The 14,962-nt window shown below is 41.3% G+C and overlaps 1 protein-coding gene across 2 annotated transcripts in view; it reads right to left on the bottom strand.

The window, feature by feature from the left end:
* The window catches only part of PACS1 (phosphofurin acidic cluster sorting protein 1), a 191,755-nt gene that overhangs the window by 176,201 nt on the left and 592 nt on the right, over positions 1 to 14,962 (bottom strand). The window lies entirely within an intron of this gene.

Genomic DNA, 14,962 nt, shown 5'->3' on the forward strand with positions numbered 1-14,962 from the left:
GGAGAAAATACCTAAATGACAAAAAACAGAGTCACAGTCCTAAGGTCATTCCTCTATAAATATTATCTTAAATGGATTTAAATAAGATGAAACCCCATCACACTGGCATTCATTTATCAGTGATGCTGCATTAGAATGATACCCTTCTGGAGTATAAGTAAACATATCACTTTCCGAAATCCTGAACCTACCAAATTGACCTTATGCCTCATCTTGGATTTAGGAGACCATCTTCATTCCCAGCTCAAGTCTGCTCCCCAGTAAGATATCCTTTCCTTCTTTATGGAGGGAAAAGTCAATCGAGGGAATTAATGGACACTGTTTAATAACATTACAGCTAATCTTCATTATAAGTTTTCTTTTTAAAGGAAAGCTAGAGAGGATACTACCAGTTATGAAAAAAAAAAAAAAGTGGTAATGATATGACACACATTTAATGAGCAATTCTACCCATTAAAGGCAGGGGCATAAACAAATTTATTGCACATTTTGGTGGCAGAGAGGAAATACAATTAAGTCCATTAATAGCCACAAGAGTTTTTATATTCTCAGAGGACCTTGGTTTCCAGAGTTGCTTGTTCATTTTCATCCATAGCAAAAGCAGTGCCTGGCAGGGATGACAGAATGCAGCAGACCACTCTCCACGTGCTTTGAAGTGTCTGAGGAGGTGAGTTTATCAAATAATGTATATTGCACTGTCACATTCCATTGTCCACAAACTGAAAGGACCAACAAAAACCTACCTATGAAGACAACAAAAATGACCACCACCAGAGGTCTACCAGAGGACAAACACTGTACCTCTATGCTCATTGGTCTCACTGACAGCACCCAAGCTGTCCATGGATTTGGATGCCCAAACACTCCACAAGCCTTCTGTTTTTCTTCATAACATATCACTGAAGTGGGGAAAGGCAGCCTCACCTTAAAATAGCAGAACCAAAAGCAAGTGGCCCAGCAGAGACTAGAACTGACTGCACCAAACACACAGGGTTCCATCCACCAGCCCCCACACACCCATCACAAGCACGTGAGACTTGCATCTCTAAACCATCTTCCACCCGGTTGTGGCTCCCTAAGATTTTAGAAGGATGAACACCTCCCCAAATTCATATTCCCACTTCTCTAGAACACAGCCCAAACCAGGAGATAAGCGAAACTGCCTGCTCCTTCTCCCTACAACAACCCCTCCCAATCTCCCATTCTTGGGCTACACTGCTAATTATCCTACCCTCAAACTCAGAGCCTAGTCATTCTTAACATTTTCAACTGTTTGGTTCTTCAGCCCATTAGAAGCAACAAAAGAGAAAGGGCATGATGTTAGCAATAAGGGAAAAGATAACTAAAAAACAAATACAATTCCAAAGTAGTTATGCTCCACGTACCAGTCTACACTACTCATTAGACCCTCATGTCCACCAGGAGGATCCTGTTCATCACGATGACTGAGAATCAGGGAAAGGGTAGTCTGTGTTTTATGTATTCATCATTTGTTTGTTTGTTTGTTTTGAGACAGGGCCTCACCAAGTTGCTGAGGCTGGCCTCCCACTTGTGATCCTCTGCCTCAGTCTCCCAAATGGCTGGGACTGCAGACATGTGTCACCACGTTCAGCTTGTATGTCATTTATTCTTAAGGAAGAACCAGCAACAAACAAATACGTTTGTAGATCTTCACCAAAATTGAGAAATAAAGTCTTGATGTCATTAAAGAGGAAAATTAATATTCATGCAAAGATCCAAATGTTTCAGGAGAGGCCACAAAAGTATTATCAGGTTTCTCATGTAACAGGAAAACAGAGTTTTTCTATAGTTCGAGACATAAAAAGAAAAACTCAAGGAGACAAGAGAAAAAGGCTCCACTTAAATCCTCATTTTCCTAGCAGCTGCTCTACTTTTATGGGCAATAAATAGTGAACTGTAAACTGGTTTAGTTGCTCTTGTGGCTGCCAAACCAGAGCTAAAGAAGTCAGCAGGTAGAATAGGGAAGCTGTCAAGTCAAGCTGCCTCAAAACAAAGTTGTGGTTTGTAGGTGGGGCCTGCACCATCTCTTCCGTTCACATAAACGGGCAGGATGTAGAAACAGGATCCAGACCCAGTCACTGCTTCAGACCAAAATATTTAGCTTTGACTTTCCAGTCTAATAAGCTTGGGGCTTGGCAGTATTTTTGCTTAAGGTGAACCTGAGACCTTGTAATCACCCCACTGAATACATCAGAATGTCACCCTGATTCTAGAAAGACAGCAGATTTTTTTGGTTTTCTTGAAGAGAGGGGGGACAGAAAGACTAAATTGGCAAGACAGCAAGAGCTAATATTAATTGCTTTGTGGGGGGCAGTACTAGGGATTGAACCCACGGATGCTCTATCACTAAGCTACATCACCAGTACTTTTTATTTTTTATCTTGAGAAAGGGTTTCACTACATTGCCCAGGCTGGCTTCAAAATTGTAATCCTCCTGGTTCAACCTCCTAAGTAACTGGAATCACAAAAGTACAAGACTTATTAAGTGTTTTCTATGTGACACACACACAATTAATACATATATTAATTTAACTCTTATGATAATGCTGTGAGATAGGGATAATAGTTAAGCCCATTTTGCAGATGAGAAAATTGAAGCATTAGATTAAATAACTTGCCCAAGGCCACTCACATAATAAACAGTTGGGATTCAAACCCAAGCTGACGGCTCTAGAACACACATTCACAACCTCTATGCCATGCAGCCTCCCACTGCCTGTACTTCCAACTGACAATGGATAAGGCAGTCAACTTGGTACCCCAAGTTTAAGCAGAGAAACACTCTGATGTCAGACAATTCCCAGCTCCACCAACATCTAATCTTTGTAGACTTACAAAAATGCCTTCCCTCCACGGGGCCTGGGTTTCCCTTCTGTGTAGAGATGTGAGCACCTGCCTCTGATGGCTACTGTGGCATACAGAATGTGCTCAGTTCATCAGATTCCCTTCACTTCAGTGTGAGCTCAAACATCACCCAGCAGAGGCCTTTCCTGGCCAGCCCCTCTTAACAGCCTCCCCTGACTCCCCCAACTCCCCGCCTGTTTCACAGTCTATTTCACTCACTATCCAACATTTATTGTAGGTCTGGTTGCTCAAAGGCTTATAATCTGTCTCTCTGCACTGCGAAGTACACTCCAGGAGGGAATAGACTCTTACCAACTTGCTTGATGCTGTCCTCCTCAGCACCTAGATCATTTGCCACTCAGAAATACTTGTAAACATTTGTTGAATAAATTGTTCATAATCAATATCCACTCAAAAAACACTGCAAATCAACAGGCACTATAGGAAAATCAGTGTCATTAACTTGACACATGGTATCTGTTGAGCACATATATAGTAACTAAATAAATAAATGGAATTATTTCATCTAACAGTAAGTTATTGTGAAGAGGTTTCACCAACTCTGAACAGACTGGGCAGGTAAGGCCAGCCTTTCAAGATGGCAGGTCAGCTGAGACCTGACCAGGGCCACCTTACAGGGAATTAAGAACAACAGGTAGAGAGGACAGGAGGGACAAAAGCCCTGAGGAAGGGGTGATCATGCCCAGGTCCAGCTCACCAAAAGCCATGTAAACAACAGAGAATGGCAGAGGTAATGTCAGAGCCACAGGAAGGGCCACATCACAAAAGTGTCTCCTAAGACATAAAAAGGGGTTTTATTCTAAGTATGACAGATGCTATTTGATGGCATCTCTTCTCTTTGCCCACTAGAACATAAACTCCATGAGATCAAGGATTTTCTTTGTGGCACATGCCAGCTGGTCTGTCAGCATCTGCTCAATGAGTAAATTGAAGATTATGGGGAGGGGAATGACATGATTTGATTTTCTTTTTTGGACATCATTCTGAGCATGTGTGGGGCCCAGAGTTCAATCCCCAGCACTGCAAAACAACAAAACAAAAACAAAAACTCCATCACTCTGAACTGCCACTAGTGGTTACCTTCTGGGAGAGACCAGAGTGGCAGAGGAGGGGCAGAACCAGCAGTATAGTGCACTGTGTTGAGAGGAGCCAGCACACAGGAAGGAAAGCTGTTTGCCAAAGCTGGAAGCCTTTCAGTGTTTTTCAGCAAGACACAGGAAAAGGTCAGTAGAGAGGGATAGGTGACGAGTGGTATCCTAAGTCTCTGGTGTGTCCTAGTTTTTTGTTTTTGTTTTTTTTTTTTTTAACAAAGAATGGAAGACTGTCTCAATATGAAAAGAGAAACAAAAGAAACTCAGACAGACACACACACACACACACACACACGCACTGATTTGGAGAGTAACTTGAAAGGAAATATACCTTCCTATACCTAAACACAATAACCATTCTAAAACTCCTCAGAGACAGTCCATGAACCAGTTTAGCAAAAGATGCCATCTGGAAGAATCCTGCTCACAGGAACGTCCTGAGAGATGGACTGTCATGAAGGAGCTGTGCTGTCTACAGAGAGAGGAACGGGTGGTACTGAAGGAAGCAAGTTTTATCATCACCCCTTTCTTATCTCCCATATTCAAACTGGGTTACCAAAAACAGCACCAAGTAATTACCCACAGTGCAATTTCTGAAATGTACACAGTCTAAAAAATATTTTGGCCAAAATAACCTGTTGCTTTACTTGGTGAAGGTCTGTTTACAGAACTAAAACTGAAAGTGCTTAAAAGCCAAATGAAACCCAGGTTTACCTGAAGTTGACAAGGATCACTACTTACGAAGAGAAACAGGAAGTACAACATTCAAGGTTCAGAAAAACTGGTGAAGCTAGAACTAAACTCAAATAGTCTAACCTCTGGTGCATCTTAAATACTTCACCATCTAAAAGGAACTGCACAACATTAAATAAATCAATCCGCCTTCATCAACACTGACTTATCCACCTATACCTCATCTACCCAATGCGAGGAAAGCAGGTAACTGTCTAGAACATTCTCCATTTGCCATTTTGCCATCAATATAAATGAACAAGCTATTCTAGAACAAAGAAAGGAAGGTTAACAAGTGGGGTGAAGCATTACCCCTCCCCCATTTTCTCATCCAATGTTCACTAAATACGTACTTTTCTTTTTTTGATACTTGGGTTTGAACACAGGGTACTTAGCCACTGAACCACATCCCCAGTCCCCCAGTCCTTTTTTATATTTTATTTAGAGACAGGGTCTCGCTGAGTTGTTTAGGACCCCGCTAAGTTGCTGAGGGTGGCTTTAACTCATAATCCCCTGCCTCATCTCCAGGGCCACTGGGATTACAGGCATGTACCACTGTGCCTAGCCCTTTTATTTTTTTTAACAGCTTTAATGTGATACAAAATTCATAAAGTTCACCCTTCTAAAGGGTAGAGTTTGATAATGTTTAGTATACAGTATTCACAAAGTGAATACATATTTTAAAAATATTTACTTACTGATCTTCTCTGTAATACATATTTACTGTAGAATTTTTAGAAATCACCAAAATAATAAAGCCAAAATTAAAATCACGCACAATTCCACCATCTAAAAAACATGTTGAAGCTGGGCGCAGGGGTGCACACTTGTAATTCCAGTAATTCAGGAGGCTGAAGCAGGAGGATTGCAAATTCAAGGCCAGCGTGGGTAACTTAGCAAGGCCCTGTCTTAAAATAAAAAATTTAAAATAATAATAATAATAATAAATTAAAACATTTTAAAAAGGGCTGAGTATGTAGCTCAGTGATAGAGCACCCCTGGGTTCAACTGCTAGTACCTCAAAACAGAACAGAATAGAATCAAACTAAATGAAACCATTTTGGCGTCAATACCTCCAGTCAGTTTTCAATAGATAATGATTAAGACCTAGAACTGTGGGATACAAATAGCAGAGCTGCTATCTGGAAGCAAAGACAGACAGGAAGAAGTAGAGCAAACCAAAAGGTGATGTCTGAGGAGAAAACACAAACAAACCTCAGGGGCCCCCAAAATAGCAAAGAAAAGGGATATTTGGAAGAGGACAAAACTATTCCAATTAATTAAGTGAATAAGAAAAAAACATATTCTTTTGTTTTATTTTATTTTGGTTTTGGTGGTGTAGGGATGGGACCGAGAGTCTCGTGCATGCTAGGCAAATGCTCTGCCACTGAGCTACATTCTCAGTCCATATTTTTAAACAGATGTACTCATAGCTAAGATTAGAACAAAAGAATACAAAGCAAAATTGGTAAAGGAAAAAGGTTCATGGGGCAAAGTTCAGAGGAGACCAGACCAGATACAAGCTTCCTAAAGTCTTTTCCCAGTCTAGTCACAAAGGATTATTAATTTCTTTTTTTTAGTTTTTAAAAATTTTTAATTGACACATATTTATGGTTCATATTTATGGGGTACAGTGTGATGTTTCAATACATGAATATAATGTATAATGATCAGGATAACTGGCATATTCAACACCTTAAACATTTTTTCATTTCCTTGGGAACACTGAAAATCCTCTCTTCTAGATATTTCTCTCTTCTTTCTTTTTACTTATTTTTATTTGTTCTAATTGGTTATATCTGATAGTAGAATGCATTTTGACACATTGTTCACAAATGGAGCATAACTTCTCATTCCTCTGGCTGTACAAGGTGTTGAGTCACAACAGTAATGTAATCATACATGTATATGGGGAATAATGTCTGTCTCATTCTACTGTCCTTCCCATCCCCACTGTCCCACCCCTCCCCTGACTCCCCTCTACATAATCCATAATTCCTTCATTCTTCCCTACCCACCCCACTATGGATCAGCATCCACTTATCAGAGTAAACATTTGGTCTTTGGTTTTTGGGGACTGGCTAATTTCACTTAGCATGATATTCTCTAGTTCCATTCATTTATCTGCAAATACCATAATTTCATTCTTCTTTAAGGCTCAATAATATTCCATTGTGTATATGTACATTTTCTTTATACATTCCTCTGTTGACGGGCATCTAGGTTGGTTCCAGTTTGTGAACTGAGCTGCTATAAACACTGATGTGGCTGTATCACTGTAGTATGCTGATTGAAGTCCTTTGGGTATAAACCAAGAAGTGGGATAGCTGGGTCAAATGGTAGTTCTACTGTGATTTTATTCCAAGTTTGCTGAGGAATCTCCACACTGCTTTCCATAGTGGTTGTACCAATCTGCAGTCCCACCAGCAATGTATGAGTATGCCTTTTTTCCCACATCCTTGTCAACATTTTTTATTGCCTGTATTCTTAATAATTGCCATTTGGACTAGAGTTAGATGATGAACATTTTTTCATATGTTTGTTGATTGATTGTATCCCTTCTTCTGTGAAGTGTTTGTTCAGTTCCTTAGCTCCTTTATTGATTGGGTTATTTGGTGTTAAGGTTTTTTGTTTTTGTTTTTGTTTCTGGTGGTGCTGGAGACTGAACCCAGGGCATTGTGCATACAAGGCAAGCACTCTAACAACTGAGCTATATCCCCAGCCCAGGTGTTAAGTTTTTTGAGTTCTTTATACATCCTGGAGATTAGTTCTCTCTTCACATTATTGTTTCCTTTGTTGAGAAACAAATTAATCCATCCCACTTAGTGATTCTTCATTTTATTTCTTGCACTTCAGGAGTCTTGTTAAGGAAGTAGGTCCTAAGTCAATATGATGCAGATTTGGGCCTACTTTCTCTTCTATTAGGCATAGACTTCTAGCTATTTTTAAATTTATGCTTAATTGTTGTCAACCATAGTTACTCTACTGTGCTACAGAACATTAAAAGCTATTACTCTTGCCAGGCATGATGGCATCTGTAATCTCAGTGACTTGGGAGGCCGAGGCAGAAGGATCTCAAGTTCAAGGTCAGCCTCAGGAACTTAGCCCCTAAACAAATAAGAAGACCCTGTCTCAAAATTAAAAATAAAAAGGACTGGGCATGTGGTTCAGTAGTTAAGCACCCCTAGGTTCAATCCCCAGTACCAAAAAAAAAAAAGTTATCACTCTCACTAACTGCACCCTGTACCCACTAACTATCCTCCCCAATCTCTGGAAACCATTATTCTACTCTCTGCTTCTAAGAGATCAACTTTTTTGGCTCCCACATATAAGTGAGAACATGTGGTATTTGACTTTCTGTGCCCAACTAATTTCACTTCACATTACGTCCTCCAGTCCCATCCATGTTCTCACAGATTCCATTCTTCTTTATGGTTAAATAATTTTTGGTTGTGTATACATACCACATTTTCTTTGACCATTCATCGGTCTATTGGCACCTAGGTTAATTCTGTATCTTGGCTAGTGAAGCCCTCAGCAACTAAGCAAGACTTTGTCTCAAGATAAAAAATAAAAAGGACTGGGGATGTGGCTCACATCCCATGCAAGTAATAAACATGTAAGTACTGATGTCTCTTGCACATAATGACTTCCGTTTCTTTGGATATGTATTCAGTAATGGAATTGCTAGGTCATACAGTAGTTTTACTTCTGGTTTTCTGAGGAACCTCCATACTGTTTTCCATAATGGCTGTACTAATTTATATTCCCACCAACAGCACATGAGAGTTACCCTTTCTCTGCATCCTTACCAGCATTGGTTATTTTTTGTCTTTTTAACACTATCCATTCTAACTGAGGTGAGAGGAAATCTCATGGTTCTGATCTGCATTTCCCTGATGATCAGTGATCTGAGCATTTTTCATATACTTATTGGTCATCTGTATGTCTTCTTTTGAGAAATATCTGTTCAGATCATTTGTCCTCTTTTTAGTCTGATTATTTGTTTTTCTGCTGTTGGACTGTTTGAGTTCCTGATATATTCTGGATATTAATCCCTTGTTAGATGAACACTTTGCAAGAATTTTCTCAAGAAGCCATAAATATTAATACTAGAAATACTCAGGTAGTTTTTTCCTCTGTTATCTAATAGGACCTTATGTGGTGCTAACGTGTTCTAGATCTGCCCTGTCCAATATGGAAGCCACTAGCCACACCTAACCCAGGTGACACGAAAGGGACCTGTGCACTAGGGAAGTGAATTTCGAATTAAGTAGCCACCTATAGTTAATGGCTACTACCCTAGGCAGCACAGCTTTAAAAGATAAAGCAACTCATGATCCTAAGACATAATTGAATGCCTGATGGAATGCTTTAAGAAGCTGTTTTCTAAAAATTATATAAACTACGCAGCAATGTATCGTCATTTATTTGCCTTCTCCACTGCTTCCCAAAGTAAAGATGCCAGAAGAAGGTCTGCCCCTATGGGAGTGCTGACTATAAGCCAGCTTTCATTAAACCCAGGGGTGCTTAACCACTGAGCCACATCCCCAGTCCTTTTTATTTTTGAGACAGGGTCTTGCTAAGTTGCTGAGGGCTTCACTAAGTTGCTGAGGCTGGGTTCGAACTTGCAATCCTCCTGCCTCAGCTTCTCAAGTTGCTTCTCCTGGGTGGGAGCCATATTTCTAAACAGACATCTTCCCCTGAATGTAAGAGGGAATCACTCTAAGGTGGGTGCTGCCACATAGCTCTGGGTTCTCTAAATCCTTCTCACTGTGCTGGTTACTCTTGGGTTGAAGCCTAGAGAAGGAAGGATCCCAGTGGTGCTTGCCAATCTGGAATCCAACCACCGAGCTCAGGGTCCCATAAAAGAAGTGCTAAGGCCAACTTCAAAATCTGCCTTTTCTCAAGAGCCCTCAATCTCACTTCAAACCCTAAGTGGAAAAAGACCAATACTTGAAAATCATTCCCACAGTTACCCTATGTCCCCAAAGTGATTCCAGAATGTGATGACACAGATGCCCCCAGGCCAAGGACCCACCAGACCTGCCTCGTCTGCATCAACACCTTCAGGTCCAGTGTAGGACAAGTCCCCCAGGATAAGGGAGTTAAGACACACAGCCCAAGCATTCTGACTTGCAACTCCCTCTGGCAAGTGCTGACAATGGGAGCCACAACTGGCTGGCTGGCTAAGAAACTGGATAACTAGTTTAAACAGAAATCACATAACCACTGAGGTGTCCCAAAGATCTGTAAATCAATACATGTAAAACCGACTCTGAAAGTCATTCTCTTTCTGACTTAAGGAATCTGATGTTCTACAGGGACAATGGATAATATTACTCTGATAGGAAGGATATTCTATTACTACACTCTCAATGTGAAATTCAAATCTCCTAGGGTACAAACAAGCTTTGAAGACTTTTAATGCCAGGGAAATAATAGACATGGCACCAGCTCTCTCTTATTTGATCAAATACATTTGCTTTATATTTATCATTTAAGTAAGGCTCACTCTCTTGGCTCTAAAAGTCCTATTTTATATTTATTTCACACACATCTTAGAGTGAGTGGTAAGTAAAAGTATTCCCGATCAATGACTGGAAAGACTGAAGCACAGCAGACTTTGTCTTGGTGTACAGTCAGAGCAGTAGCAGGTCTCTCCTAGCCTAGTGCTTATGTGGTTACAAGAGCAACTGGCCCCAAGTGTTTTCATACAAAGAACACTTCTACTGCAGGCCAGGCATGCCAGCTCAGCTGTGGCAGCCACCTCCTCTGGCTCTAACACTTTTGTCCAATAAGTATTAACATCAGTACCATTTTTTTTAAAAGTGATCTCAGAGCAATGTGACTGATAACTACTCAACTCCTTCCCTAAGTACAACATGAAGATAAATATAGGCAAATGTGCCTTGTACTGAAAGACAAAGGTGCTCTGGTTTGAGTGCCATGGCAGAGAACAAATCAGTCTCCTAACTATCACTTTTATGCCACAAAGGAAATATTGTACACTTGTAAAATTTAGCCATTTTTCTGCCTCTCCTTCCCACAGCAAATCAAAGAGAGAAAATAGCACCAGGGGAATCCCACCACACAAAGACTGAAGAGAAGGAATCAATAATGAGACTCTAAAACCCTTCCTTATAACATCGGGCAGCATGCTATCTAGTCTCCATACCACACCACTGTGCAGCACTGGGCCACAGCAGGTGACTTAGCACAGAGGGAAACAATGCCAGCTCCTGACACTATGCATTTCATAGCAGAGTTGCCTTCTTGTAATAAAGTCTTACAAGAAACTTTATTTCATAAGGATTACCTCTGGGGAATGAGAACAGGGAGAGGGGGCTTACCCTCCACACTTGCCATCTTTCTATACTGCTTGAATTTCTAACCATGGACATGTGTTAATCTTCCTGTAAAAAAAAAAATTCTGGTAAAAATGGCAATGCATGGAGCAATTATTATTTTTTTTTTTTTTCGAACTAGGAATTGAATCCAGGATCACTTTTTACCACTGGCCCTTTTTGATATTTGTTTGTTTGTTTGTTTGTTTGTTTGTTTGTTTTGGTACTGGGGATTTAACCCAGAGGTACTGAACCACCGAGCCACATCTCCAACCCTTTTTATTTTTCTCCCCAGCCCCTTTATTTTTTATTTTGAGATAAGGTCTCACTAAGTTGAGAAGGCTGGCCTCAAACTTGTGATCCTCCTGCCTCAGCCTCCCTAGCAGCTGGGATTACAGGCATGCATCACTATACCTTTGATTAAGTCATTTTAAAGTCAACTATTAAGAATGCTTTTCATCTATAAGAAGTTAAAAATCTGGGGCTGGGGAGATAGCTCAGTCGGTAAAGTGCTTGCTTTGTAAGCACAAGGCCCTGGGTTCGATCCCCAGCAACCCCCCCCCCCCCAAAAAAAAGAAGAAGTTAAAAATTGGGGATGGGGTTGTGGCTCAGCAGTAGAGTGCCTGCCTATCATACATGAGGCCCTGGGTTCAATCCTCAGTGCCACATAAAAATAAAATAAAGGCATTGTGTCCACCTACAACTAAGAAATATTTTTTTTTAAAAAGTTAAAAATTCTGAGAGAATTTAGTAGATATTAGAAAAGAGCACACACATACGTGAGAAACAACTACAATGCTCATCTTTTATTTATTTTTTTAGTTGTAAATGGACACAGTACCTTTATTTTATTTATTTATTTTTATGTGGTGCTCAGGATCAAACCAGTGCTTCACATGTGCTAGGCAAGGACTCTACTACTGAGTTATAACCCCAGCCCCTACAATGCTCATCTTTATTTGAATATCTAATAAAGGAAACTTTTTTTATACTCTCACAGGCATTAAGAAAAGAAATGTGACCTTCTTAACGCTTGACTACTCAACCCCTCTCCTCTGCACCAGGTAGAGACTACTCTCATGTTCTTATGCACACCAAAACTCAGATCCACCATCAGATTTACATTTCTTAAGTGGCTACCAGCTTATATATCTGTGTCTCCATGGAGTTACACAAGAATGTTAGTTACACTCCATATAGACCTGCGCATTGCCGATATATTCTAAACAACATGAACAGGTACACCCAGGAAACCTCAATCCTTGGAAGGGCAATAGCAGGCCATTTTCCTAACCACTGGGTGTTGTTTTCCATCCTGAAGCCAGAGTGGCAGCATGCTCCAAGGAGCACAAGTATTTCACAAGGAGCTGGGAGGCCACAAGGGTCATTGCCCAGAAACAAAGTTGGAGCAGGACAGCGGACAAGTTCAAGGACTGGTCAGTAAACATGACAGAACTGCATGCACCCTGCAGGGGAAAACAAGCCATCTTAAGCCTCTCACAACAAGCTGGCGTTAATCACTGCCTATCTCATTAGGATGCCTGCCTGTTTCTTGGGCTAAAACTCATTACATGTACTTTTTAGTGGCTAAGAAATCTAGAGTCAGACCAAAAATCAACAATGATCACTGAATTTATCTGTCCTCCTCTGTGGCAGTTCCCTATCAGTCAACTCATGCTTTTCAACCTCACAAGCTAAAGGAGGCAGCTGTCCAAATGTCAACAACCATAGTGATAGATGTGAAGGAAGAGTGGGCAAGCATGGCTGACTGACAGTAGGCCTGTGCAGAAAGAGGCACAGAGCTTTTATGTTTAAAGAGGTGAATTCATATACTTGCACAATATAGACAAAGAGTCCTGCTCAAGACAAATAGGCACATCATTCCAGGATAAGCTCTCATTTGGTATGGTGTTGAGCTAAGGCTCTGGCCAAAGCAAATTAAACTTATTTTCCAAAAGGAAGGACAGAGAAAAAAGAAAACGTAATCAGTGCAGTGCTGAGCACAAAGGGCATAAACAGGAGAGGGTCAAGTGGGACAGCCTGGCGTTATCTAAAGTTCCAGATCTATGCCACATAAGCAGCAACTCTACCCTCGGTATAAATATGCCCAAAAGAAATCTGAAGGAGAACACTAGAGGCTTGGACAAAAATATGTATGCATCACTGCTCCTGTTTACAAATAGGACACACTTAAATGTTCATCGGGATAATTATGTTCATTCATACAACATAAAACCCACTATACAATAAAAATGAATTTAAAAAATCCACTAATGAAAATATTTAAGATGAGTTTTCATAAAACATTCATGATTCTTACAAGCTTGAATTAAAAGAAAAACTGTCACAGAATACATAAAGTACGACAGCATTTCTACAAACTTCAAAAACATTCAGAACTATATATATTGTTTAGAGATGCAAATATGTAGTAAAAGTACAAACAAATGAAAGACAAGGGAAATGGTAAACACAATTCAGAAGAGTGCTTACCTTGGAATGCAAAAGGTGGGGATAAGGTTCAGGAGACCCTATGGGCTTTGACAGAAGGGGTAATGCTCTATTTCTTAGCCTGAAATTGTTTTTCACATCCTATATTTATGTGTGCATATGTGCATGTGATAATATTCAAAATAAAGGGATTTTTAAAAAGAAAAAAAATCAGCCAAGCACGGTGGTGCACACTACTAATCCCAGCTACTTGGGAGGCTGAGGCAGGAGGTTTGCAAGTTCAAAGCCAGCTTCAGCAACTTAGTGGACCTAAGCAACTTAGGGAGACCCTGTCTCAAAATAAAAAATAAAAGGGTTGGAGATATGGCTCAGTGGTTGAGTGCCCCTGGGTTCCATCACAGCTATCAAAAAAAAAAAAAAAAAGAAAGAAAGAAAGAAAAATATTAAACAGAGTTGAGGATGGAACCCCATTGTGCTCCCTCTCTTACACATCCATCTGCCACAGTTGGACTAAAGAGTCAGAAGAGAGTCCAACAGAATCAACTTAAGTTTAGAGGTGCCAAAAAGAACACCTCCAGGCACTTCTATGGGCTTGCTGGGTGAAACCAGCTCCACAGGCTGTCTACTCACAGAGTAAGCTTTAAGACGCGGCACACTGTTCCCAAAGAACTGCAGAAAGATCGCCTTGCCAATACCGAAACAGAAAATATTCCCAAATCCAGGCATATTTTGCTGATGGAAGGAGAGTCCCCTGATGGTTCCAACAGAGAGAGGAATGGACTGAATTTAGTAACCAGTCATTTTATGGAGCCCTACAGGGTTGGAAGATTCTGTGACCAGTTTCCAGTGGGGAGGAGAGGATGAAAAACACACCTGGGGACACATTCAATAGAACCCCAAGCTAAAAGCACGGAGTCCCGGCAAAGAAGGGGGTGATCTGGAGGCCGGTGAAACTGTGTACTGAAGACTTCTTAGAAGCCCCAAGGGTTACCATATGGGTTTTACCTGGAAGAGGTGACAACCAAGTTTGGCACATGCCGAGTATATTGGGAAATAAGAATATCAAAAGCCATCTCCACCACATCTGTGTAACATATGTACAGCCCAGGGGCGCCGACGAGGCAGGAAGAGTGACTTGCTCGGGGAAACTGATGGTGGGAAGGCCGGATTCCGGCAGATCCAGCAAGGGAAGGCCCTGGGCTGGGTCCAGAAGGCCCGCTAGCTCGCCGAGGGGAAGAGGGTGGTCCCCGCACAGGCAGAAGGTGGGGAGGGCGGGTCCCCGCGGCAGAGTCCTGGAAGGCCTGGCTGGAGCCAGGCCCGGGCACGGGACAGGTTGGGAGTGGGGGAAGAGTTGGGGGCGATGCTCCCGCTCGGCGACCCCAAGGGATGCGGCGGCAGGGGCCTGTCACAGCCCAGCACGGCGGTCGCGGCCCCCGGCCCCGGATCCCACCGGCT

This window comes from Sciurus vulgaris (assembly GCF_902686455.1).
Source record: "Sciurus vulgaris genome assembly, chromosome: 11".
In the NCBI taxonomy this organism is placed as follows: domain Eukaryota; kingdom Metazoa; phylum Chordata; class Mammalia; order Rodentia; family Sciuridae; genus Sciurus; species Sciurus vulgaris.